This window comes from Papio anubis, chromosome 13, assembly GCF_008728515.1.
Source record: "Papio anubis isolate 15944 chromosome 13, Panubis1.0, whole genome shotgun sequence".
NCBI classification, from domain to species: domain Eukaryota; kingdom Metazoa; phylum Chordata; class Mammalia; order Primates; family Cercopithecidae; genus Papio; species Papio anubis.
Window position 1 is genome coordinate 34,872,510 of NC_044988.1, and position 24,679 is coordinate 34,897,188.

Here is a 24,679-nt window from a genome sequence, read left to right on the forward strand (position 1 = left end):
GCTAAGTGGAAGACACCAGACACAACAGGTCACATATTATCTGATCCACTCATTTAAAATATCCAGAATAGGTAACTCCATAGAGGCAGAACACAGGTTGGTGGTTACCATGGACAAGGCAGAGAGGAGAATGCAATCAACTGCTTAAAAGGTATGGGGTTTCCTTTCGGGGTGAAGAAAATGTTTTGGGGCCAGTGTGGTGGCTCACGCCTGTGATCCCAACACTTTGGGAGGCTGAGGCCGGTGGGTCATTTGAGGTCAGGAGTTGGAGACCAGCCTGGCCAACACAGTGAAATCCGTCTCCACTAAAACACACAAAAAATTAGCTGGGCATCGTGGCACGTGCTTGTAATCCCAGCTACTCAGGAGGCTGATGCACAAGAATCACTTGAATCCAGGAAGCAGAGGCTGCAGTGAGCCAAGATTGTGCCACTATATATCCAAAATTAGTTCCTTCAGGTGGGTTCTTGGTCTCACTGACTTCAAGAATGAAGCCCTGGACCCTCGTGGTGAGTGTTATAGTTCTTAAAGATGGTGTGTCCGGAGTTTCTTCCTTGCGGTGGGTTTGTGGTCTCGCTTGACTTCAGGAGTGAAGCCACAGACCTTCGCAGTGAGTGCTACAGCTCTTAAGGGTGGTGCATCTGGAGTTGTGTGTTCTTCCCGGTGGGTTCCTGGTCTCACTGACTTCAGGAGTGAAGCCGCAAACGCAGACCTTCACAGTGAGCGTTACAGCTTATAAAGGTAGTGCAGACCCCTCATAAACGTAGTGCAGACCCAAAAAGTGAGCAGCAGCAAGATGCATTGCGAAAAGCGAAACAACAAGGCTTTCAAAGTGCGGAAGCTGACCCAAGCAGGTTGCAGCTGCTGGCTCGGGAGGCCAGCTTTTAATCCCTTACTTGGCCCTGCCCACGTCCTGCTGATTGATCCATTTTACAGAGCGCTGATTGGTCCATTTTACAGAGTACTGATTGGTCCGTTTTTACAGAGTACTGATTGGTGCGTTTACAAACCTTCAGCTAGACAGAGCGCTGATTGGTGTGTTTACAATTCTTCAACTAGGCAGAAAAGTTCTCCAAGTCCCCACCAGACCCAGAAGCCCAGCCGGCTTCACCTCTCAACTGCAGTCCAGCCTGGGTGACAGACAGAATGAGACTCTGTCTCAAAAAAAAAAAAAAAAGAAAAGAAAAGAAAAGAGAAAAAAGAAAATGTTTTGGAACTAGATAGCTGTGGTTTGCACAACATTGTAAAGTACTAAGTGCCACTAAGTTGTTCACTTTTAAAACAAGTTTATATTATGTAAATTTCACCTCAATCAGAAACAAACATTAATTGTATATTATTCGCAGCCGACTGTAGCAAGTAGCCTATAAAAAGAAGTCTTAATTCCAGAGACAAATGCCTTTCCAAGTTCACTTTTAGTAAGCCATTTGCTACTCTGTTGCTGTTATAAATTGTGATGACAATAATAAGTGCCTTGGATTTCAGTAGTCTCTTACTTCCAAGCAATTCAAAGTAGTAAATCAGGATTTCTGATCTCCATTTTTTAAAGAAAATCAATAAACAGATCTGTAGCAGAGATGCTGATTCTTTAGAAAAGGCTAAGGAAATTGCTTAATTCATAGCCTAAAGTTTTAAAAGCCGTTTCCCTCTCAGATTCCTTCATGATTCTGATAGCCAGAGATAAGGCTAATCTTTAAGAAGCTTCACAAAGTTGGGAGCCCAAATTAAGAGATTCAGATACAAAAAGCCAAGTGACAAATCAACTTGTTATTCAAAAGTGCTATTATGTCAGCAAGGTAATTGGGACTCATTTAGGGAACAGAACAGAGTATTTACAAACCATTTCCTGACATGGGCAGATAAGGAGATAGAATAAAACAAGTCAGGTTAAGGTTAGAAGGAGTGGTAAGGACTGGCGTGAACTATAACCCTGGCTCCACCTAAATCAGTAACAGTAACCACAGCTCTGCGGAATTTGGGCTCAGCACAGCCAAATCTGCTATTTTTTCAAGAAATGACAGAAACTCAGATATTTATGTGAAACCTTCTGCTCTGTTAATGTTGGAAACAAATTTAAAAAGAGAAGACCATTTTGTGTGCCAACGAAAACAGTCGTGTAAACTGGATTCCACCCACCGGCTGCCAGTTTGAAACCTCTGAGCCCTCACCTTTAAGCCCTCAAGGACATACCTGCTTAAAGATAAAATATTTCCCTGAGCAGGGATCAGGTTATTCGTGGGATTCTTATCTCCTGATTTGGGGGAAAGTTTACAGTGCTAGAATATATCAGATGTAGCTAGCTAGCCAAGTCTCTTTCTTCTCTCCTTCTTAGTTGAGAGGTCAGTCTTGTCAAATGTCCCCCTCCCCGCTTGTAGCCACTGCTCTGTTTATTTTGCAGGAACAGTGAATAAGTAGCAGAATGCTTTCTTAAGTTTTCGCTGATGCAGAGCTGAAGATCTCTGCTACAACAAATGTTCTGAAACGGATTCTTCTCTCTCATCCCCATCCCCTACCAAGGACAGTGTTGAACACGTTGGGGTTGTAAAACTCGAAGTCAGAGTTACAGCCCTCCTAGATTTTAGACCAACCCTGGGGATATGCAGCTGTATTTACTCTTCTTGTGTGTCCTGGTGGGAGGAAGGATGGGAAGAGCAGTGCATCCTGGAACCGTGGCTATGGAAAATAACCAGCACTCCTCTACCCGCTGGCCAATACTGGCACAGACTTAATTTGAGGGGTAATCTTCTGTGAAGTATGATGGGATTTCCGGGAGAAGAATCTCAGTCAGACCTACAATCAAACATACATTTCCTTACCAGTGGTAAGGAAAAAAATCTTTCCTCTTAAAATTAGACACCCCGTCCTGGAAAACACTAACTTCCTACATCCTGATACTTCCTTCCTGCAGCCTTCCAGCTCTTTCTGCCCAGACTCAGATATAAGTGGCCAAGTAGCCACAAGCTGCCTAGCAGAGGAGTATTTTTTTTTTTTTTTTTTTTGAGACGGAGTCTCGCTCTGTCGCCCAGGCTGGAGTGCAGTGGCCAGATCTCAGCTCACTGCAAGCTCCGCCTCCTGGGTCCACGCCATTCTCCTGCCTCAGCCTCCTGAGTAGCTGGGACTACAGGCGCCGGCCACCATGCCCAGCTAGTTTTTTGTATTTTTTAGTAGAGATGGGGTTTCACCGTGTTAGCCAGGATGGTCTCGATCTCCTGACCTCGCGATCCGCCCGTCTCGGCCTCCCAAAGTGCTGGGATTACAGGCTTGAGCCACCGTGCCCGGCCTTTTTTTTTTTTTTTTTTTTTTTTTTAAGACAGAGTCTTGCTCTGTCACCCCAGACTGGAGTGCAGTGATGCGATTTCAGTTCACTGCAACCTCTGTCTCCCAGGTTCAAGTGATTCTTGTGCCTTAGCTCCCGAGTAGCTCTGATTAACCATGCCTGGCTAATTTTTGTATTTTTAGTAGAGATGGTGTTTTGCCATGTTTCCAGGCTGGTCTCAAACCCCTGGGCTCAAGTGATCTGTCCTGCTTGGCCTCCCAAAGGGCTGGGATTACAGGCGTGAGCCACCACGCCTGGCCCTAGCAGAGACGATGACAGTCAATCTTCGTGAGAGCTAAAGAGAAACTTCTGCTGTCACCTTTGCAGAGACCTGTCAAAGAGCCACCTGGTCAGAAGAGCAGGAACTCCTCTGGAAGAAGCCTGGGCATACTTCCTGCACCCCTCCTCATCCCCTTTTTGTTTATGTATGGGTGGATTTTTCAACTTTATCAGCCTTGCAGGAAACCATAAATATATTTCCAGTTGACAGTCATGTTTTCTGGTTGTGAACCTCAAGTCTTCCAAAGTCACCATCTGCTACAGAAACAAAAGTCAACAAATATCACATTCTTCCCAACTGGTCTACCATAAATTATGGCTGCTTTGAACATGTCAGCCTTGTGGTTTTCTTCAGAGGGCAGGATGTGTCCTGGTCCCACTGGTGGTTTAGCTTGGTTTCCTGCCAAGGCGGACAGGGGAAAATGTCCCCCTACCCCCGCCGGCTCTTCCGGGGCAGTGTAGGGCCTTTGAAACTTAAACTTGCATTTGCCGAGCCTAAAACTTGAATCATCGTGTTTTATTTGTTTTTGTTTGCATCAGGAAACTTTCAGTGTTTTTTTGTTGTGGTGGTGGTGGTGGTGGTGGTTTAATTTTTTTATAAATCATTGTTTCTTCTTAAACTTTTAATGCCCCTGAACTGTGACTCTGAGAGGACTTGACAAATTACCTGTGCTCTTTTTTTTTTTTCCAAGACGGAGTCTCGCGCTGTCACCCAGGCTGGAGTGCAGTAGTCGGATCTTGGCTCACTGCAAGCTCCGCCTCCCGGGTTTACGCCATTCTCCTGCCTCAGCCTCCCGAGTAGCTGGGACTACAGGTGCCCGCCACCACTCCCGGCTAGTTTTTTTTTTGTATTTTTTAGTAGAGACAGGGTTTCACCGTGTTAGCCAGGATGGTCTTGATCTCCTGACCTTGTGATCCGCCCATCTCGGCCTCCCAAAGTGCTGGGATTACAGGCTTGAGCCACCGCGCCCGGCCTACCTGTGCTCTTAAAAGGAAGTTTCTTGTCAGGTGTTTTTGCTTGTGCATATAATCCCAGCTACTTGGGAGGCCAAGGCAGGAGGACCACTTGAAACCAGGAGTTCAAGACCAGCCTGGGCAACATAGAAAGACCCCATTTCAAAATAATAATAATATTAAAAGTAACTTTCTTAAAGTTTGAGGCAGTGGGGAGGAGGATGAAGAGCGAGAGAGAGAGTAACTTATTCAAGTTATCTTCTCTCTTTCTCTCACAAAACTAACTCCTGATTGATTGATTGATCGATTGATTATCAGGAGTTCTTCCAGCCTGTGGATTAATTGCACTCCACCTCATCACTCCCTTCCATTTGTTGCCAGTGTCTTTTGTTATTTCTGCCACAGATTCTCTAGTGAAGAAAAGTAAACACTCAAATTTGTTCTCCTTGATTACACCAAGGAGAGGTTGTAGGGTGCCCTCTTAGAGCAGACAGTGGAGTCAGCTGTTGCCTCAGGAGAGCACGCCTTGCTGAGGGCTCTTTGGGTATTTTTGTGAGGAGACTGAGGAGAACTGAATAGGCCTGAGGAGTACTTTGGAGGCCACAGAACCATGGACAGGTGTAAGGGGAAGTTCCAGGAGGGAGGAAATTAGTGTAACTGTTGTTCAGGCCTCAGAGTGTTTGGATCTGGGAGAAGGGCAAAGAAGCTGCTTTGGAGTGTCAGGCAGGCCCTGATGGGCAAATGTGGACGGTCAGTGCTTCTTGAACTTGTTTGTGCTTAGGTACCACCTGGGGATTTGGGTCTGGAGGGATGGGGTGGGGTGAATTCTGCTCCCCTAACATACTCCCTGCTCATGCTTGTGCTGTGCTTTACCTCACTAGGTAACCACACTTTGTGAAGCAAGATGGTAGAATATTCTGGGAGCTAGGGACAGCTTAAAGGTGAGGCCAGGGGCAGGGCCAGGGACGGCAAGCAAAAGCAGCTTGCATCCATATCACCATTAAGGCAACAGATGGACAGTCTTACCGGAAGACTGCCAAAAGTAGAGCAAGACCCCTCTCCCGCCACTCACCCAGTGGCCCACAGATCTGCACTCAAATCCTGGCTCTGCTACTAATTTGCTATGTGACCTTAAGGAAGTCATTTCATTCCTCTAAGCCTCAGTTTCCTCATCTGTAAAAACAGAGATATTAAAACCTCCCTTGGCCATTTCACAGGGTTACCCTGAAAATTAAATGAAATAAGTATGGGGAAACTGTTTGTAGCTGCCAAAGTACTTTGCAATGGAACCTGTGATTATGTCAGATAGATTCCTCTTGAGAACCTTGCATGGTTTCACTCATGTATATGTGATTATCACATCTAAGTACATTTCCCAAAGGATTGGGCAAGCACTTACTCCCGTGGGTGTGAAGGGGAAGAGTTCATATTTATTTCACCATGCTTCAAAGCCTTTGCAACTGGTCCATAGCTCAGGTACTTTGCTATCCCTTTGGTTCAACATTAATCACTTGTTTTATGGGGTGGTTATTCCTCTCTGATAGGATGGAGGACTTGTTTGTGTTTATGGACATTTCCCTGTTCTATTGGAGTTATATCACATTCCACCTTGACCTGGGCAGAATAGTTGATTTTCCTGTTCAGCATGGAACTGGAGGCCCTTTAATTAGGAAATTCTGAATGGGTATGCTGCAGAGATGCATGGCAAACAGAGACTGTTTCCTTCAAGTTTCCCACAGCGGTACAACGGCCTCCCGCCACCAGATTCAGTATATTCTCTCCTGCATCCTCTCAGCACCAATGCTCAGCAGCCCATAGGCAGCCCTCAGCTACAAAGAATGCCCAGGGGATGGAGGGAAGAGATGCCGGTAAATTGAATTTGCTGTTTAACTCACTGTTAGATCTAGAAAATATGGGCTTTGTTTTTTTCAATTCTTATAATTACTCAATGTTTTTTGAAGATTAGAATTTTGCATCTATGTTATCAACTCAAATATCATCACTGATTGTGATGCTCGATGTGAATGACTACAAACAGGCCCAGCTTCATTCTGTTGCCCAGGCTGTAGTGCAGTCTGCTCCTCTGCCTCCTGGGCCCAAACGATCCTCCTGACTCAGCCCCCCAAGTAGCCAGGACCACAGGGGCATGTCACCACACCCAGCTAATTTTTGTATTTTTAGTAGAGAAGGGGCTTCACTGTGTTGCCCAGGCTGGTCTTGAACTCCTGAGCTCAAGTGATCACCCGCCTTAGCCTCCCAAAGTGCTGGGATTACAGGCATTAGCTACTGCATCCGACTCCCAGATGGCTTTTTCACTAAAACCTCAATTTTGTTCCTTCTCTTAGGAATAACATGTATTGAGTGTGTGCCATGTACCAGGCAGGCACTATTTACCTTATTTATTCCTCAACAAAACAAAACAAAATCGGCCGGGCGCAGTAGCTCATGCCTGTAATCCCAGCACTTTGGGAGGCCGAGGGGGTCGGATCACGAGATCAGGAGTTTGAGACCATCCTGGCTAACATGGTGAAACCCCGTCTCTATTAAAAATACAAAAAAGTAGCCAGGTGTGGTGGCAGGTGCCTGTAGTCCCAGCTACTTGGGAGGCTGAGGCCGCAGAATGGCATGAACCCGGGAGGCAGAGCTTGCAGTGAGTCAAGATGGCACCACTGCACTCCAGCCGGGGAAACAGAGCGAGACTCCATCTCAAAAAAAAAAAAAAAAAAAAAAAAAATCAAAAAAAGCAAAACAAAACAAACCCCATAAGATGGGTTTATTATTATCCTGGTTTTATCAATGAAAAACTGAGGCTCAGAGAAAGGATATCATTTGCTGAAGGTCACACAGACAGTAAATGCTGAGGTGGGGTCTGAAGATGAGTCTGTGTGGGAGGCAGAAAAACAGCCCCCCAAGATGTCCACATCCTAATCCATAGGACCTGCAAATGTATTCCTTTACTTGGCAAAAGGGACTTTCAAATGTGATTAATTTAAAAACCTTGAGATGGGGAGATTATCCCAGATTATCTGGGTGGGCCCAATGTAAACACATGGATCTTTATGAAGGAAAGCGGGAAGTAGGAGAGGAAGAAAAGGAGACAAGATAATGGAAGAGGAGGTCGGAGTGGCCACGAGATGCAGACAGCCTCCTGCAGCTGGAAAAAGCAGGACGTGGATTTGCCCCTAGAACCCTCAGAACAAACACAGCTCTGCTGAGCCATTTTAGACTTCTGAACTCCAGAACTCAGATAATACATTTGTATTGTTTTAGGTCCCTAAGTTTGCAACGATTTCTTAGAGCAGCCATAGGAAGCTAATACACATCTGGATACAAGGAGTGGCAGAAAGAAAACAAGTCTCCGTGATTTTGTCAATAATTCATTTATAGGTCGTTGCTAGCCATTTGTGGTTCTCTACAAGGATTTAGGGAACTAATTATTTTTTTTAATGTTCAGAGCTTAAATGCTTACCACTGAGTTAAATGACCTGTCTCTACCTCCACCCTGAAAAATGCCTCTTGTTTGAAGGTAGTTTGTAGCTAGAATTTGGGTTTCATAGGGACTGCAACATAAAGAGTGCAAAGTTTATTTCTGCTGGAAATTATGAGGTTAGTTGAATATCACCTTTCTAAAAGAGTGAGTGGGTGAGGACTGGTTCACAGGGGTGTTGGTTTGAGTGCAGGTGGGTACTTGAAAGAGGAGGGACCTATGTGGCTTACTATGGTTAGATGAGGGTTCTGACCTAGCTGAGGAAACCAAGTGGAGAAGCCACTTGGTGCTTTAGTTTCAGTTAGTTTGATTTTTTCACTATTTTTTTTATTTTTTATTTTTTTAGATGGAGCCTCGCTCTGTCGCCAGGCTGGAGTGCAGTGGCACTATCTTGGCTCACTGCTATCTCTGCCTCCTGGGTTCAAGAGAGTCTCCTGTCTGGGCCTCCCGAGTAGCTGGGACTACAGGCATGTGTCACCACGCACAGCTAATTTTTGTATTTTTAGTAGAGACAGGGTTTCACCATGTTGGCCAGGAGGGTCTCAATCTCTTGACCTCATGATCTTCCCAACTTGGCCTCCCAAAGTGCTGGGATTACAGGCGTTAGCCACTGTGCCTAGCCCAGTTAGTTTGATTTTTACAGCCTGTGGGGGAGAGAAGGGATCTTAGAGATACTAATCTAACACCCTCATTTTACAGATGAGCAACCTGGTCCTGGGGAGAACTGACTTAGCCAAAGCAGACAGGAGGTCCTGGCCAGGACTAGAGCCCGAACCCAGTCCCAGTTCCTTGCCATGCCCACTTCCCTCATCTCTCTTCCCACACCACTTGGTGTGGTTCTATGTACATTAATTGGACATTTCTCATAAACAAGGTCACAGTTTAGTCGCTGTTCAGAAGGTGGTATTTGTAGACTCAGATCGCCAAGTGATATCCACACTTCAATAAGTTGTTCTATGATTCTTGGTTAATAAAACCCATGCTGTTATAACAAGTTTATTTCTGAGCCACATGTGTTATTAAAATAAAATATTCTGTTTTAGCACATTTTGGGCATGTTTGGTTCTTATAGAAGAGCCTGTGCTAGCAGTGGTAAGTTTAGCTACCTGCCAGTTGGATCACATACAAATCTACCCAAGTCTTGACACAAGACAGTAAAATCTAGGCCAAAGGGCACTCTTCCACTCATGTCCCAAACTCACACATACATGACTGCTCTTAGCAAGCAGACTTGAAATTAATGAACACAGAATAATATCCGTGGTGGGATTGTGGATTTCAATCCTGGCCCTGCAGTGTAGGCACCACAGGTTATTTCTTACCAATGAGGAAATAAACCCAGAGGGTTTAAGGAATAGGCCCAAAAGGTCACACAGCCTGCTGTTGTCAGAGCAGGCCAGGGCCCAGGTCTCTCCCCTTTACACTCTGTGGACTAGTGTGACTCTGTGGATCATCAGCATCAGAATAACCCCGAGTGCTTGTTAGAAATAGAGGAATTCCAGGCTGGGCGTGGTAGCTCACATCTGTAATCCCAGCACTTTGGGAGGCTGAGGCGGGTGGATCACGAGGTCAGGAGATCGAGACCATCCTGGCTAACACGGTGAAACCCCATTTCTACTAAAAATACAAAAAATTAGCCAGGCATGGTGGTGGGCACCTGTAGTCCCAGCTACTCGGGAGGCTGAGGCAGGAGAATGGCGTGAACCCAGGAGGGAGAGCTTGCAGTGAGCCAAGATTGTGCCACTGTACTCCAGCCTGGGCGACAGAGCGAGACTCTGTCTCAAAAAAAAAAAAAAAAATAGAGAATTCCTCGAGACCAGCCTGGCCAACATGGTGAAACCCCATCGCTACAAAAAACACAAAAATTAGTTGGGCATCGTGGCAGGCACCTGTAATCCCAGCTACTCAGGAGGCTGAAGCAGGAGAATTGCTTGAACCTTAGAGGTGAAGGTTGCAGTCAGCCAAGACCACACCATTGCACTCCAGCCTGGGCGACAAGAATGAAACTCCGTCTCAAAAAAAAAAAAAAAAAAAAAAAAGAAATAGAAAATTCCCTGGTCTTCTGTGGTGGTTGGGGGAATTGGGAGGGAGCGTGTCGCTGAGGAAACTGAATATTTAACAAATTCCTCATGTGACTCTGAGATACCTTCAAGTTCATAAACCTCTGAAAATGCTCACTGTCAGTGGTTCTCTACTCTCACTCTACATAAGAACTAGATGAAGCATCAAAAAAAAAAAAAAAAAAAATCCTGGGCCCAATCCCAGTATTCAGTTAATTTGGATGGTGCCAGGCAATTGTATAATTTTGGAAAATGGCTCAAATGGTTCTAATGTGTAGTCAGAGTTAGAAACCCATGGCCATTGTGAACCTTGGTACCAAATGCTATACCTGAAAGGGCAGCCGCCCTGTAATTCCGCCCTAGCCTTCTGGCCATGTCCTAGCTTGCGGGCTCTGAGGAAATAGGGCAGGACTCTGAAGAATAGAGAATGAATGAGGAACAAGGTTGCATCCTTTGAGAACTCTAGAGCTTTGATCAGTTACCTCAACCAAAATCAATTCCCCATCCGGGAACTACCCGTGCCCTGACATCCTCCCTTGACTTATTCCCAAGTATCTTACACTGTGTTCCCTCTTTTAGGCCCTTCAGAACAACATCTCTTTGCTGTGCTGGTATCAAGCAAAGCCTATGAGATGTTTCCAATTTGTGAACATAGTGCATCTTGTAATTGATTTGTTCTTCTCTTTGCTCTATCTACTAGGAAGCTCAGAGCCAAATTTGAGGCGCACCTTTAGCAATCATACAGCACCTTATGGCATACACTTTGCTATACCTTATTTTCCTGTCATAGCTTTTCTTTGATTTGTTTCTGTTTACCTACTTTTTACAGACAAATATCCTTTTTTTGATTTATTCTCACATACTATAAATGAATTAATTACATTATTTAAAGACTTTTCATCAATACATTTCTCTTTCTCTTGGGTCAGACAGAGAAAAAGAAAAGAGCATGCAAGAAAGATGGAGAGAAGAAGCACATGCACACAGATAATATACAGAAGTGGGAAGAGGTAAGGGAGGGTTTGTGATCATATCAGCTTTAACAGGGTGGTGCTCTCCAAGGGGCAAGAGTCAACCTGCTTATTATAACCATTTCACAAGGATCTTAAAGGAACTTCCTTCTATGGTCAAACCCTTTTGTTCTTACTCAGAATCAGTCTAGCTGTTAAGTCTGTGGTAGCTGGAGCTACAAAACCAAGGCCTGAAAGTTGCAATACTAGGTACTGTGACTGTGAGTCACCTTTCCCTTTCAGACACATACACCCCACAAAATTGATTTTAGCACACACAAAAATTGAGAAAACACTATAATACTAAATCTAAGATGATTTGCAAAGGAATATTACTTATCGAATGGCTTGAAGTAGTTTTTTAAAAACTTGGAGAGATTTTGATTTCATAATGAGTCAACAAGTCATTTTTTCTGCCATTAAAAAATCTAATTTTTTAACAAAAACACTTAGTTTTTCATGACCTTATAAACAAAAAGCTCTCATTTCAAAGTAAAAATGAAATCTAAGATTATACAGATTTTTATGGCATTGCTTTTATCTAAGCAACATATATACATGCTCAAGTAAAGTAAAAGGTTAAGTAAATTTCTGCAATAAATAGGCTGTTTTTGAAATGCAAAAAACATTATAAAGAATGCAGAATCTTAAGGGTAATCAAGTAGTCATTACGTTTTTCTTAAGTCTTCACTTTAGATGTTGTTATTTCTGGCACAGGTAAGCAGCGGAGTGTTTTTTTGTTTTGTTTTGTGTTTTTGTTTTTGTTTTTTTCAGACAGGGTCTCATTCTGTCATCCAGGCTGGAGTGAAATGGCATGATCAAGGCTCACTGTAGCCTTGACCTCCCCAGGCTCAGGTGATCTCCCTCCTCAGCCTCCCTCACAGCTGGGACTACAGGCGTATGCCACCAGCTAATTTTTGTATTTTTGGTAGAGAAGGTCTTTTGCCATGTTGCCCAGGCTGGTCTTCAACTCCTGGGCCCAAGTAATCCAGCTGCCTCAGCCTTTGAAAGTGCTGGGATTGCAGGTGTGAACCACTGTACCCCGCCATAGCAGCAGCATTTTTCATGTCCTCATATACTGGAATCTTTGGTTACTGCCATATCAGCAAAGAAGCCAATCGTTTTAAGAATGTTTTAAGTGAACACCTCGCAAATCCTAAGGATATCTACCTATTTTTTTTAACCTTGTTTGTATTTTAATAATCTGCCTCAAACATGCCTTTTGAAATCAGGGAAGATATAGAAAAATTAATAACAGCAACTGATAGGATTCAATTCACCACACTGAAACATGTTTTTGTAAATGAGATAAAAATCCTTTCCTGACTACAGGGTTATCTCACCTGTTAGTTCTTTTCACTGCAGGGGAGAAAACAAACAAACAGGCAAAAACCTTTTCCTCTACCCTCTTAGGTTCAGTGTCTGGGGCCTGAGAATTAAACTGGCAAAAGACAGATTAACAGGGGAAAAGGCATCTATTTTATGGATGTTAACATTTTTGCATACATGGGAGCTTCACAGAAAAGAAGAGAAAACCTAAAGAAGCAGTTAGACTTGGGAGCTTATAGATCATTTTAACAAAGGGGGATAAATTGTGGCCAGGTGACTGGACAAAGGAAAGGGGTTTGGGCTTCTAGGGGTGAAAAATTGTAGGAAAGTGACTAGGAAGTATATAGGGAAAGTAATGGAAAGCAAGGGTTGCTTTAGTAAGGTGTCTTTATACCAACTCGTCTCAGTGCCAGCTTTCTGTCTCTAGTGATAAATCACTTTCTTCATTCTGGTACAGGAGAGGGGTGGAAATTTATGCCACCTTCACAAAGGGAAATTTATGTCCTGCTTCTAGGCAGAAAAGGAAAGGGCAGAGAGCCCTTCTTACAACTGCTATTTCTCCATTGCTTTCAGCCCAAAATAATCATATGCCAAGGTGGCATACTTTGGGGTGGTATAACCTGATCCCCTTCACCATGTCACTTCTTTCTTGCCCTGTGGCTGTGCTCAGAGATGCCCTGGGGTTTCAGTGTTGATCTTCCAGAACAGCCATATGTGTCCTGTTAGGAACTATGATCTGTTGGTTAAGAAACAGCCACCTAGATAAAGTTCAAAGAATTCTGCAATCCAGATTGTGTGTGTTCCTAAATGTGGTTTGGCCTGGAGAAACAAGGACCAGGAAATCATGGAAAGCCAGGCAGATGGGAGTTAGAGAGCCTGGCAAGAGTCCTAAGCAAGTGCTCCGTGCCCCCCCTCCCACTTCCCCCTGCCCATCTCTCCAGGAAGTGGCACTCAAACTCAAGCATGTGTGAGAATCACACAGAAGGCTTATGAAAACAGATACCAGGTCTTTGCCCACAGAATTTCAGATTTAGTAGATCTAGAATGCCCAAACATTTGCAATTCTAACAAGCGCTCTAGATGTAGCCTTGCTTCTGGATAGGGACACACTGAGTAGCACTCTCCTAGGGTGGTGAGACTATCTGTCTTCCAGTCAGGCTTTGAACTGACAAAAGACAGATGAACAGAGGACAAGGCATGCATTTTATGGATGTTAATATTTTTACATAAATGGGGGCTTCACAGAAAAGAAGTGAAGAGCCAAAGAAGCAGTTAGACGTGGAGCTTATATGTCATTTTAACAAAGGGAGCTAAATTGTGGCCAGGTGATTAGATGCAAGAAAAGGGTTTGGGCTCCCCACTCTTTCTCCAGTGGGGAGAAAGAAGCTGCTGTGGGTGAAGTTTTCCTGGGGATCTGGAGGAGGAGAAGGGGCCATGCTCATATCTGAATCTAGGTGCTAGAAAGAGAACAGCTGAGATTTTCCATAAACTGTCAGTACTAGTCAGGATGAATCAGAGTGAATCTTTGGAATAGAAAAAAAAAATAAAGATTTTGCTTTCTCATCATCATAACGCTCTTCTATTCAGTCTATGCATAGCTAGTGCAACCTTTTGCTCCACCCAACCAGCTCCATTCCCTTTACCAATTATTTATAATATGCTTGGGTCACTCACGGGAGGAAAACACTGTCAGCATCAAGAGGTAGCAGCATTTTCAAAATATATTTTGCTGTCTTGAACAAAAATCTTAACTATTTATTAGTCAGTAGTTCCATATGGTCTTATACTTTTTGTTGAGTCACAGTCTCCCTCTGTCACCCAGGCTGGAGTGCAGTGGTGTGATTTCTGCTCACTGTAACCTTCACCTCCTGGTTTAAGTAATTCTTGTACCTCAGCCTGTAGCTGGGACTACAGGCGTGCGTCACCATGCCCAGCTAATCTTTCGTATTTTTGGTAGATATGGGGTTTTGCCATGTTGCCCAGGCTGGTCTAGAACTCCTGACCTCAGGTGATCCGCCCTCCTCAGCCTCCCAAAGTGCTGGGATTACAGGTGTGAGCCACCATACCTGGCCTGGTCTTATTACTTCTATACATAAGATAGGATCTTTCAATATTTATGTAGGTGAATATTTCCCATGTTTTTTGAGGATTCCCAAAAGACTTTGGGGGTTGCCAAAAAACTTTTAGGGGTTGAATCTTTTCACAGTAACACAAAGGGGAAGCATCAATCCGTGAAAGTTCAGACCAGCAGTTTAATAACACCCTCTCCATAGCTCAGTTCCCAGTACATGAAGAGATTCAAAGCAATCTTCTTGCTCTCAGTTCTTAGAAAGAAAAATTTGAGACAGATAAAAGCAGTAATTATCTGTATTATTTAATAACTTAAATGTAATAACCTAAGAAAAAACAGATGTCAAAAATATATAGTCTAAAAAAAATTAGAAGCCAAATCCTTTCCTCCTAGGATGTCTGAAAAGGATAGATTCTATGGAGTGTGGATGAAGATAAAAAGGATTCCTACTATGAAAGATGAACTGTGGAGTCCTACTATGATTCCTACTATGAAAGATGAACCGTGGACATAGTCACTTGAGACCACTGAGAGCAATTAGCCAATTTCATTGTCACCAGGAGGGCACATACCAGAGAATCTGGGAGAAAGCCTGGGCTAGAGCCGTTAGCATTCTCAGGCCTACTGGTGCTGTGATTCAACAGGCTTTGAGGGGATGAGGAGAACCAGAGACCACCACCATCACTTGTAAAAAGCATACTATAGAAACAGCACAACTGTCAAAAATCAGCTAGAGCTTAGACTGTATGCTGTTTGAAATCTAGCCTGAGTTGCTTTCTTGTGGAGGGATTGAGACATGTGCAGAGATACTTTAAATATGTGCAGGTGGCCCTTCTTTTTAAAGGATATTTCATGAGCTCTTTCTACTCATTAGTTTTCCTAAGAGTTCACCGTTTAAGCTAGAAAGATGCTGCAAGCTATCTCAGCTAGCTTCTAATTTGGACGTAGCACCAATACTATATACACAATTGAACAAGTGACCATATCTTCCTGATTCTTCTTTGGACTGAATAGGTGTGATCTTGTTAAGAAAAATGTGTAGGCATAGGGCCAGATTTTATCAGTCTCCATCCCAGAAAAATGGTGGAGCATGCCTGGGCTCTTGCATAATTAAATGACTGGCTTTGTCACAACCTTATACTGTCTTATCCTGGCAGCAACTGCTTCAAGTTTACCATTCTCCTGCTGGACTAATGGTTCCCCAGAGATGTCATCAATCTCACGTACACCAGGTGGATTGAAGCCCAGGTTATATACGCTACTGCACGGAGGGTGAATCCAACATCGGCTGAGACAATCTTTAAGTGTTTCAAATGGAATCTTCAAACTGATCACTAAATCCACTTCATAGATTTTTGTCTTCAAATCAGGGCTTCGGTTTGTCCTAACATCCTCAGAAAACCATCTGGGAGCCAGTGCTAGGCATACCTGTTCTCCAACTCTGACACCATTAGGCATGTGATCACATGGTCTGGAACCGAAAGACCGTTCTCCGTGTATTGTTTTGCCATGTCACTAACTTCGGTGTTGGCCTTGGTGTTCTCCCACAAGAAATGGCCATTAGAGAGATGCTGGAGGCCAAACTTCTGGGCCAAGAGGGGCAGCCAGAGGATGACCATGTGCAGGAGTTTGGAAGCCATTGCCTTTGGGAGGAGTGGCGAGGCCAAAGGTGCAGCCAAGACGACCAGAGGGTGCACCGAGAACTTTGTTTCTTGGCCCCGACCTCTGCCACCCTCTGCTGGCTCTGGTACTGTGGTTACTCTCCTACTCGGGGAAGGAGAGACTTTTAAGACAACCCTTACCCTCAGCCCTGTGTAGGGACCAACTCAGCCCTGTGCCAGTATTTACATTCCATAAAGTCACTGCAAACACTGAGTTAGCAAAGACTGAACCATTGCTCCTAAAGGAAATACAGGGTTAAGTCTGGTGAGTCTCTGGTCACATTTTCGCCAATCAATACATAAACTTGCTTTATGTGTGTTTCTGATTTGGGGACACTTTATTTAATATATATTGTTGATTCATTAATTTTGAACTCACACCCAACAGCACTGTAACTCACACCTGAACAAAACTTATACAGGGTATTTTCTTTGCAAGGCACATTACAGCCTTCTTGGGCTTAAGGACACTTCAGTAACTTTATGACCAGTCTTGGGGGCCATTTTAAACATTGAAATCATCAATGAAAACCATGTGGAAAACATGACATTAAATGGACCATAACATTTTTTTTCTTTTTTTTTCATTTGGAGACAGGGTCTTACTCTGTCACCCAAGCTGGAGTGCAGTGGCACAATTATAGCTCACTGCAGCCTTGATTTCCCTGGGCTCAAGCCATCCTCTCATCTCAGACTCCCAAGTAGCCGGGACTATAGACCTGTGCAATCACGCCTGGCTAATTTTTGTGTTTTTTGTAGAGATAGGGTTTTGCTATGTTGCCCAGGCTGGTCTCGAACTCCTAAGCTGAAGGGATCCTCCTGCCTTAGCCTCCCAAAGTGCTGGGATTGCAGGCATGAGCCACTGTGCATGGCCGAAATTTTTTTCAATATGAGAGCTGAAACAAGAAGGCAGAGTCTATGTCACCTTGTTTGCCTCGGCTGGGGACATGCACAACCAGTGACTCAAAATGTTTTACCACTCTGTGCGTGTCTGAATGACCATGAAAGTGCCATGAAAATTGATTTGGGGATTACAAATAGATTTTAGTGAGTAGACAAATTTGCAAATATAGAATCTGCAAATGATGAGGATCTACTATACCTAGACTTCACTCTTCTCCCTACTTATAATCTATTGGTACATCCCATTGACTGAACCCAAGCAGAGGTCAAAATAACCTGTCAATATCATCTTATAAAGGTCAACTTCCTGAGTACCAAACAGGGTAAGCAAGGGTGGACAATGGATCTGCAGGGGCTCTAGAAAATATTCAGCACATCATCCCACGTTATCTGTAGCCTTGAATGGGATCCCTAGGGATCTGCCCATTTTATAAGACATGAATTCACTCATTCTTTTCTTCATCAAGCGTTTACTAAGCACCTAGCAATAAGCTATGTTCTGTGAGGTGTCTAGTAGAGGCTTGAAAATATTAGAAGATGTTGACCCCATTATCTAAGGGCTCACCATCCAGAAAGAAGAGCTGATAGTCAACTGACACATATTTGAGCACCTCCTATATTCCAGACTTTTTTAGGTGCTCAGGATATGGCAGGTCCCAAGACAAATCTTTGCCCTGGCATAACTTACAGACCAGAGCAGAAGAAAGGCAAGTGATTGAAAGACCTCACTGAAGGAGGGTTAGTGCTCTCATAGGAGCATTCACTCATCAGGGGAACAAGTAGGGCAGTGAGGGTGGCCACAGAATAGTAGGCAAGAGCTTTCTGGAGGCAAGAAAGAGTATGGATTGAAGGGCTCTGAGTCAATGCCTGGAACCCAGATTGGGGAAGTAAAAATGATGAGAGATGAAGGCATGTCTTTGCAAAAATATGATTATATTACTAGTCCCAGTGCTGAGAAGTGCCAAAGAGAGGGACAGGTTAAAGCACTGCATGAGACAAAATATTCCAGAACTCCTGGCTCACTGTAATAACTTCCTCAAAGACAGGGGTTCCTATCATCCCTCCCCAGCCTCTGTGCTGCACATGGTGCCCTGCACACCTCCACTTGGTAGCATGCATTCTTCTAGCCCATAGCTGCCCTTAATTGCCCAGGGAGGCCCACCTCCTCCTCAGGAGCACAAGAGTCAGAGTGGTAAAGAGAAGTTCTCCAAAGAGAGACTCAAAAGCTTAAAGAAGGTAAAATTGTGGGGCAAGTGGGATCCTGGGGTACTGCTCAAATCACATCATGCATGGCTCTCTTTTCCCTCATGGTGGTTCTGAGGTCAGGGAAATGTTCAACAACAATGCACACACTCTCGCAGTTCAACATCAAGTAGTCATGCTCCATAGAAGTTGGAAGAATGGATGGATGATGGATGGATGGGAACATAGCAAAACCTAATTCTCTATACTGTGTGGGACCAGGCAGGCTTCAAGCAGTGGTTCCTTTCCCTCACTGAGGCTGGGAGTTCACCAAGTCCCTATATGCCTGGCTCTGCACTAGTCCCTCTCGCAGACATGAACTCATTTCATACTTCCAATTACCTTGAGAGGTGACTATTGTACACTCCATGTAATGCATGGTAGCTTAGTAACCTATTCCAAACATCATGGTTAGCAAGAGGTGAATTTAGACTTGACTCTAATGCCTCTGACTCCAAGTCACGTCCTCTGTCTGTGTTCCTTTTCCATATGCTTCCTCTTTTCTTTTCCTTTTTCTAATTATTTAGCAGGAAGTCCTTTTGAAATGGGATCTTCTCTGTTCTAAACAGTACTTAATGGAATACTCTCCTTGGCAAAGACACTTTAATTTCTGTGAATTATGGGAGTTCTTGCTACTCTCTCGGGAGTGTCTTGTTCTTTTAACCTTTCAAAGCACTTCCCTACCCCTCATAACATTTAAACCTCCCAAGAACCATATAGGATAATTAGGTGAAGTTATGATCCGTAGTTTCAGATGAGTAAACACAGGCTCTGAGGAATTTAATAACTAATCTGAAAGTCATGCTGTCTTACCTTGAGACAAAACAAGAAAGACTCTCCAGACTTCCAGTCTCTTCCTCCTGGCCTAGAAATGGCAAGTGGGCAACATCTTTTGCTGAGAGAAGTTCCGAGGCGAAGTTCAGGGAATGAGAAAGACCCGTGATCCGTTGACAATGCCTGTCATGGGTGAGAAAAAGGAAAATGGAGGCACATGTGCTTGGTATTTGCTATCCCAACTTACCCATAACTATTTCAAAGCCTTAAGTTGTTTCTCACCTTAATGAGGAATTATGTTAATTCTCTTACAAGTAAGGCCTGGCACATAGTTGATGCTTACTACAGAGATGTACTATAATTTACTGAGTGACTGCTATTCATCAGGCACTGTGCCAGGTTACATAGCTACATTCAAGTTTATCATTACTAAGTATTCAGATTTACTAAATTTAAACACAGCCTTAGATATACTTTGAAAAAACCACACCCCTGTATTACACAGGTCTTAGTACCAGAATTTTTAATATCTTAATAAAGAATTCTTACATGCTAAATAAGCCCAACTTAAGTTTATTAAGGAAAGTATTGGTCAGGGCACAGTGGCTCATGTCTATAACCTTAGCACTTCGAGAGGCTAAGACTGGAAGATTTCTTGAGCCCAGTTTGAGATCAGCCTGGGCAATATAGTGAGACTTGTCTCTACAAAAAAAAATATTTTTTAATTAGCCAGGTGTGGTAGTGCATGCCCGTAGTCCCAGTTACTTGGGAGGCTGAGTCAGGAGGATTGCTTGAGCCCAGGAAGCAGAGGTTGCAATAAGCTGTAATTATTGTGTCACTGTCTGTAGCCAGAGTCTGTCTCCAGAAAAAAAAAAAAAAAAAGGAAGGAAGGAAGCATTTATATTTATATCTGGGATAAAAGCACTGTCAGTATTTTAGGGATGAAGTTTACTGCCAGCAGGCACAGTGAGGGCAGGAGCTCTGTTCCATTCATCTTCATGTCTCCAGTGTCTGGCCAGATGTACATTAATATAAAAATGGATGGATAAGTGAATAAATGAATGAAGCTCAGAGCCATTTGCTGATAATGCAACCAGTGACATACTATATGTCCTCTCTTTAGTGGTCATGAAAGTTGCAAGGACAATTTTATCAACTTTGGTCCACAATTTTTTTGTAGAGATGGGGGTCTCACTCTGTCGCCCAGGCTGGTCTCAAACTCCTGGCCTCAAGCAATCCTCTTGCCTCAATATCCCAAAGTGCTGGGATTACAGGCATAAGCAACCGTATATGGCCTCATTAAAAAAAAATTGTAGAGACAGGGTCTCCCTATGTTGCCTAGGCTGGTCTCAAACTCCTGGTCTCAAGTGATCTTCCTGCCTCAGGCTCCTAATAATCATGATAATGGATTATTATGGTGGTGGGTTCCCTATAAAAGGGTCAGTTCACTGCCCCACCTTCACCCTCTCTCACTCTCTCTCCTTCTGTTATGTGATGATGTAGCAAGAAGGCCCTCACAAGATACCAGCACCTTGATATTGGAGTTCCAGCCTCCAGTACTATGAGCCCATAAATTTCTGTTCATTGTAATTTCCCAGTCTGTGGTATTCTGTTATAGCCACACAAAATGGACTGAGACAGGGACCTACTAAGAAGCTATGCTCTCTGTCAAAATGTTTCTGCATTTCTGAGAGGCAGTGAACCCACAATGGCTTAGCATGCGTGTGTGTGTGTGTGTAAAAGCTAAGAAAAAGTAAAGTACTGGAGAGGGAAAAAAAGTCAGTTAATAACTCGAAGTATTATTCCAGGATGTCATCATTGGCGTTAGGCTGTGCTGAATTTGAGTTTAAAAAAAGTAATATTTAGTGAAATATATTCTACACTCTTTCTATTCAAGGAACAGGGTTGAGTTTTCAAAATCATACTTGCTGGGTTTTTTTGTTTTGTTTTGTTTTTTACTATTTTATTGAGGTATTCAGTACCACCTTTAACAAGGAGAAGGCCGGGCACGGTGGCTCAAGCCTGTAATCCCAGCACTTTGGGAGGCCGAGACAGGTGGATCACGAGGTCAGGAGATTGAGACCATCCTGGCTGACACGGTGAAACCCCGTCTCTACTAAAAAATACGAAAAACTAGCAGGGCGAGGTGGCAGGCGCCTGTAGTCCCAGCTACTCGGGAGGCTGAGGCAGGAGAATGGCGTGAACCCGGGAGGCGGAGCTTGCAGTGAGCTGAGATCCGGCCACTGCACTCCAGCCTGGGTGACAGAGCGAGACTCAGTCTCAAAAAAAAAAAAAAAAAAAAAAAAAAACCAAGGAGAAAGCAGGAGCCATGTGTGTCAATCTTAATTAAAAACCTATTTGTCTTCTTTTAGAGATGGCACTAACAGCAGATTCCTTTCTCATTAAGAAGTGGACAGTTAACTGGAGACGCAGATCCACAAGACAGGGCCTCTGGAGACCTGGCAAGAGAAGGAGATGGAAAGTACTAAGCCAGTGAGGGACCCTAGGGCTACACTCTCTTCTCAGTGCAGGCAGAGCTCTAGTGTTGACCCCAGAGAAGAGAGGAAGGGTTGTTTTTTGGTCTGCCCAGAAAAAGAATAGTCCAAGGTCAAAGGGTCTCAGCAAGTGCAACAACAACACCAGGGGAGGGGGACTGCTCATTCTGTTTCTCCAGACCACCTGGGGAGGTGGCTCCAGGCCCCTCTCTTTTCATGGGACCAGTTGAATGTAGTCCTTCCTGTTACCAAAAGTGGTCAGATAATCAGGGGCTGTCCCTCTAGACACAATCCAGCCACTAGTCCTTTAAAAGTTAGAGTTTTTAAAAAATCACATTTTGGTTTTTTTTTTAAAGTATATATGTATGTATGTATGTATTTATTTGTTGAGACAGGGTCTCCTTCTGTCACTCCAGCTGAAATACAGTGGCACAATCATGGCTCACTGTAGCCTCTACCTCTTGGGCCCAAGTGATCCTCCCACCTCAGCCTCCCAAGTAGCTGGGACCACAGGTGTGTGCCACCATGCTTGGTTAATTTTTAAATTATTTTTGTAGAGATGGGATCCTCCTATGTTGTCCAGGCTGATCTTGAACTCCTGGCCTCAGGTGATCCTCCTGCCTTAGCCTCTCAAAGTCCTGGGATTACAGACATGAGCCACCATGCCTGGCCTACTTATTTATTTATTTTAGAGATAGGGTCTCACTCTGTCATCCACACTGGAGTGCAGTGGTGCAATCATAGCTTATTGCAGCCTCAAACTCCTGGATTCAAGAGATTCTCTCACCTCAGCCTCCCAAGTGGCTAGGACTACAAGTGTGTGCCACCATGCCCAGATAATTTTTTAATTTTTTGTACTTTTTATTTTTTGTAGAGATGGAGTCTCTGTGTTACCATGGCCAGTCTTAAAACCCTGGCCTCAGGCTATTCTTTTGCCTAAGCCTCTTAACATGCTGGGATTACAGGCATGAGCCACTGTGTCAGGCTAAAAATCACATTTCTTCATTTTATACATAACATTCGGTGCCTAAACCAAAACTCTTCTGTTATCATCAAGGGTCATCCTTGATTATCCTGCTTAATCCTTAAGGCCCACAACTGATCACCAAGGTGGGTTCTCATTCCAAAGGAGTGTCTACTTGTTGGGGCCATGGGTTGGTTCTCAGGTCCTATAAATGGACTTGTCCCAGGGGCCCCAACCAAGACTGTGTGACAATCCAATAAAATACAATAAGAAAGCCAGAATCGGCTGGGCGCGGTGGCTCATAAATATTTACCTCATAATGTTATGCCCAGACCATTTGTTCCCCAAAGAAGACCACCAGAGTCCAGAGTCAAAGCCAAGCGGCAAGGATCTTTTACTGCAAGTTCGAACTTGGTCCCTCCATTCCACAGCATACAAGAGGCCCTCGAACAATGCGAGTGCTTGCCTTTTATAGCCTGAGGTAAATAGGATAGTAAAGTTACAGAGGAACAAGGGAATTCTTTTGGTTACAGCATTACAATTGGTTTACATTTTAAGTTATACATTTAGTAGTTTTTCTATTGGTTCCCGCGCTTTCAGTAAAACCTCAAACGCTGTGTCCTTATTGGGGATTTTCCAGGTGGTGTTTGTCAGGAAATTGAGAGATATATGGTGGGATGTGTTTGTACTGGGCTCAGGAAGTCGAGAGATATACGGTGTTTGTACTGGGCTCAGGAAGTTGAGAGATATATGGTGTTTGTACTGGGCTCAGGAAATTGAGAGATATATGGTGGGATGTGTTCGTACTCGGCCTGTTTGTGTTGAGCCCGGGGCTGAGGAATGTGCCTGATTTCTTTCAATAAATATTTATTATATGGTGTCAATAAACATTTACCTATATCATTTTTAGTGACTGAATAATAGTTCAGTAGAATAGATCTACTATACTTTATTTGAAATATCTTATTAGGTATTTAGATCATTTCCAATTTTTTACTTCTATAAACATCACCATAGTGGACATCCTTGTAAAATACATTTCTGTTGTCTATGCCCATTTTAAATAAGCTTTTGATAGATATTGCCAAACTGCCCTCCAGAATTGTACATTTTCACTAGTCGTGAAGCAGCATGTCAATTTGACTATTGGAAATTGGTAGCTGAATGTGGTTTTAATTTACATTTCATTGATCAATGAAGTTGAACATTTTCCTCATAGACTTGTTGCTTGAGGCCATTTTCAAAAGGAAATAGGATCGCTGGGTGAGCAGTGTTCTGTTCCTCTAGTCTCCCTATCAGTGCAAGCCACTATTTACTCAGTAAGGGAAAGGGCCAACCTAGAGAAACATCTTAAAGCAGGCAAGACTCCTCACTAAGAACCCATCCTCCCAGATGAGATTCCAGTATCCCCCCTCACCTCGCAAAACCTACCGTCAAGGAAGAACTGAAAGCTCATTTATACTAGACTAGAAGTAATTAATAGCACTTTTGCTGAGCTATCCTTCCCAGGGTGTGGGGAGGGTGGGCGGGTATTTAACCCTTCTAAAAGCCTCAAGCGAAGGGAACAAAGCTGTCAAAATTACAGGCTTTCCTCAGGGAGTGGTAGAGATGTTTGGGGCAGGTGGAAGAAGCCAGTTTTTCCAGATCTGTAAGAATTCTAGCACCCTCCTTACCAGGATGTAGGCAGGCCTCCGAGAAGAAGAGGTTGATCACTGGACAGAAGGCTTGTGTTTCAGCATTAACCCCTGTACTCCCTGAGGCTCCATTCTGAACTTTAGTTAGGAGGTGCCTTGCAGAGTTCTTTACAACTATTGGTGCCTAATGTGTGTGGATGGTGAGTTCCAGTGTGGTGGCATGATATTAAAATATATGAACTAACACCTTTTCTGCAAGATATCAGGCTGCTTCAGATATAACATGAGATCCTAACTTGTGACTCAATATTTCTTTGGAGAGTTGTTTCATGGAAAAAAAATTACTGAAGGAAAAAAGCCTGTATTTATGAAGATGTTTGTTGCAACACAAATGGGGTAGTAAATTATGGTACAATTGCTAGATTAAAAATTACACAATCATTAAAAATAATCATCAGGATATAGGAAAATGTTCCTTTATATAAACGTAAATGAAAAAA

The 24,679-nt window shown here is 43.6% G+C and overlaps 1 protein-coding gene and 1 pseudogene across 1 annotated transcript in view; both read right to left on the reverse strand.

Annotated features, from left to right (window-relative positions):
* The window catches only part of ERMP1 (endoplasmic reticulum metallopeptidase 1), a 112,320-nt gene extending 89,338 nt beyond the window's left edge, over window positions 1–22,982 (reverse strand). The window contains exons 1-2 of the mRNA XM_031654830.1: window positions 22,859–22,982; window positions 19,126–19,269 (exon numbers count right to left, since the gene is read on the reverse strand). The gene's annotated coding sequence lies outside the window, so the exon portion shown is untranslated. The remainder of the gene's footprint in view (window positions 1–19,125; window positions 19,270–22,858) is intronic.
* LOC103878357 lies at window positions 14,414–16,808 on the reverse strand (annotated as a pseudogene).
* Window positions 22,983–24,679: the final 1,697 nt, after the last annotated feature.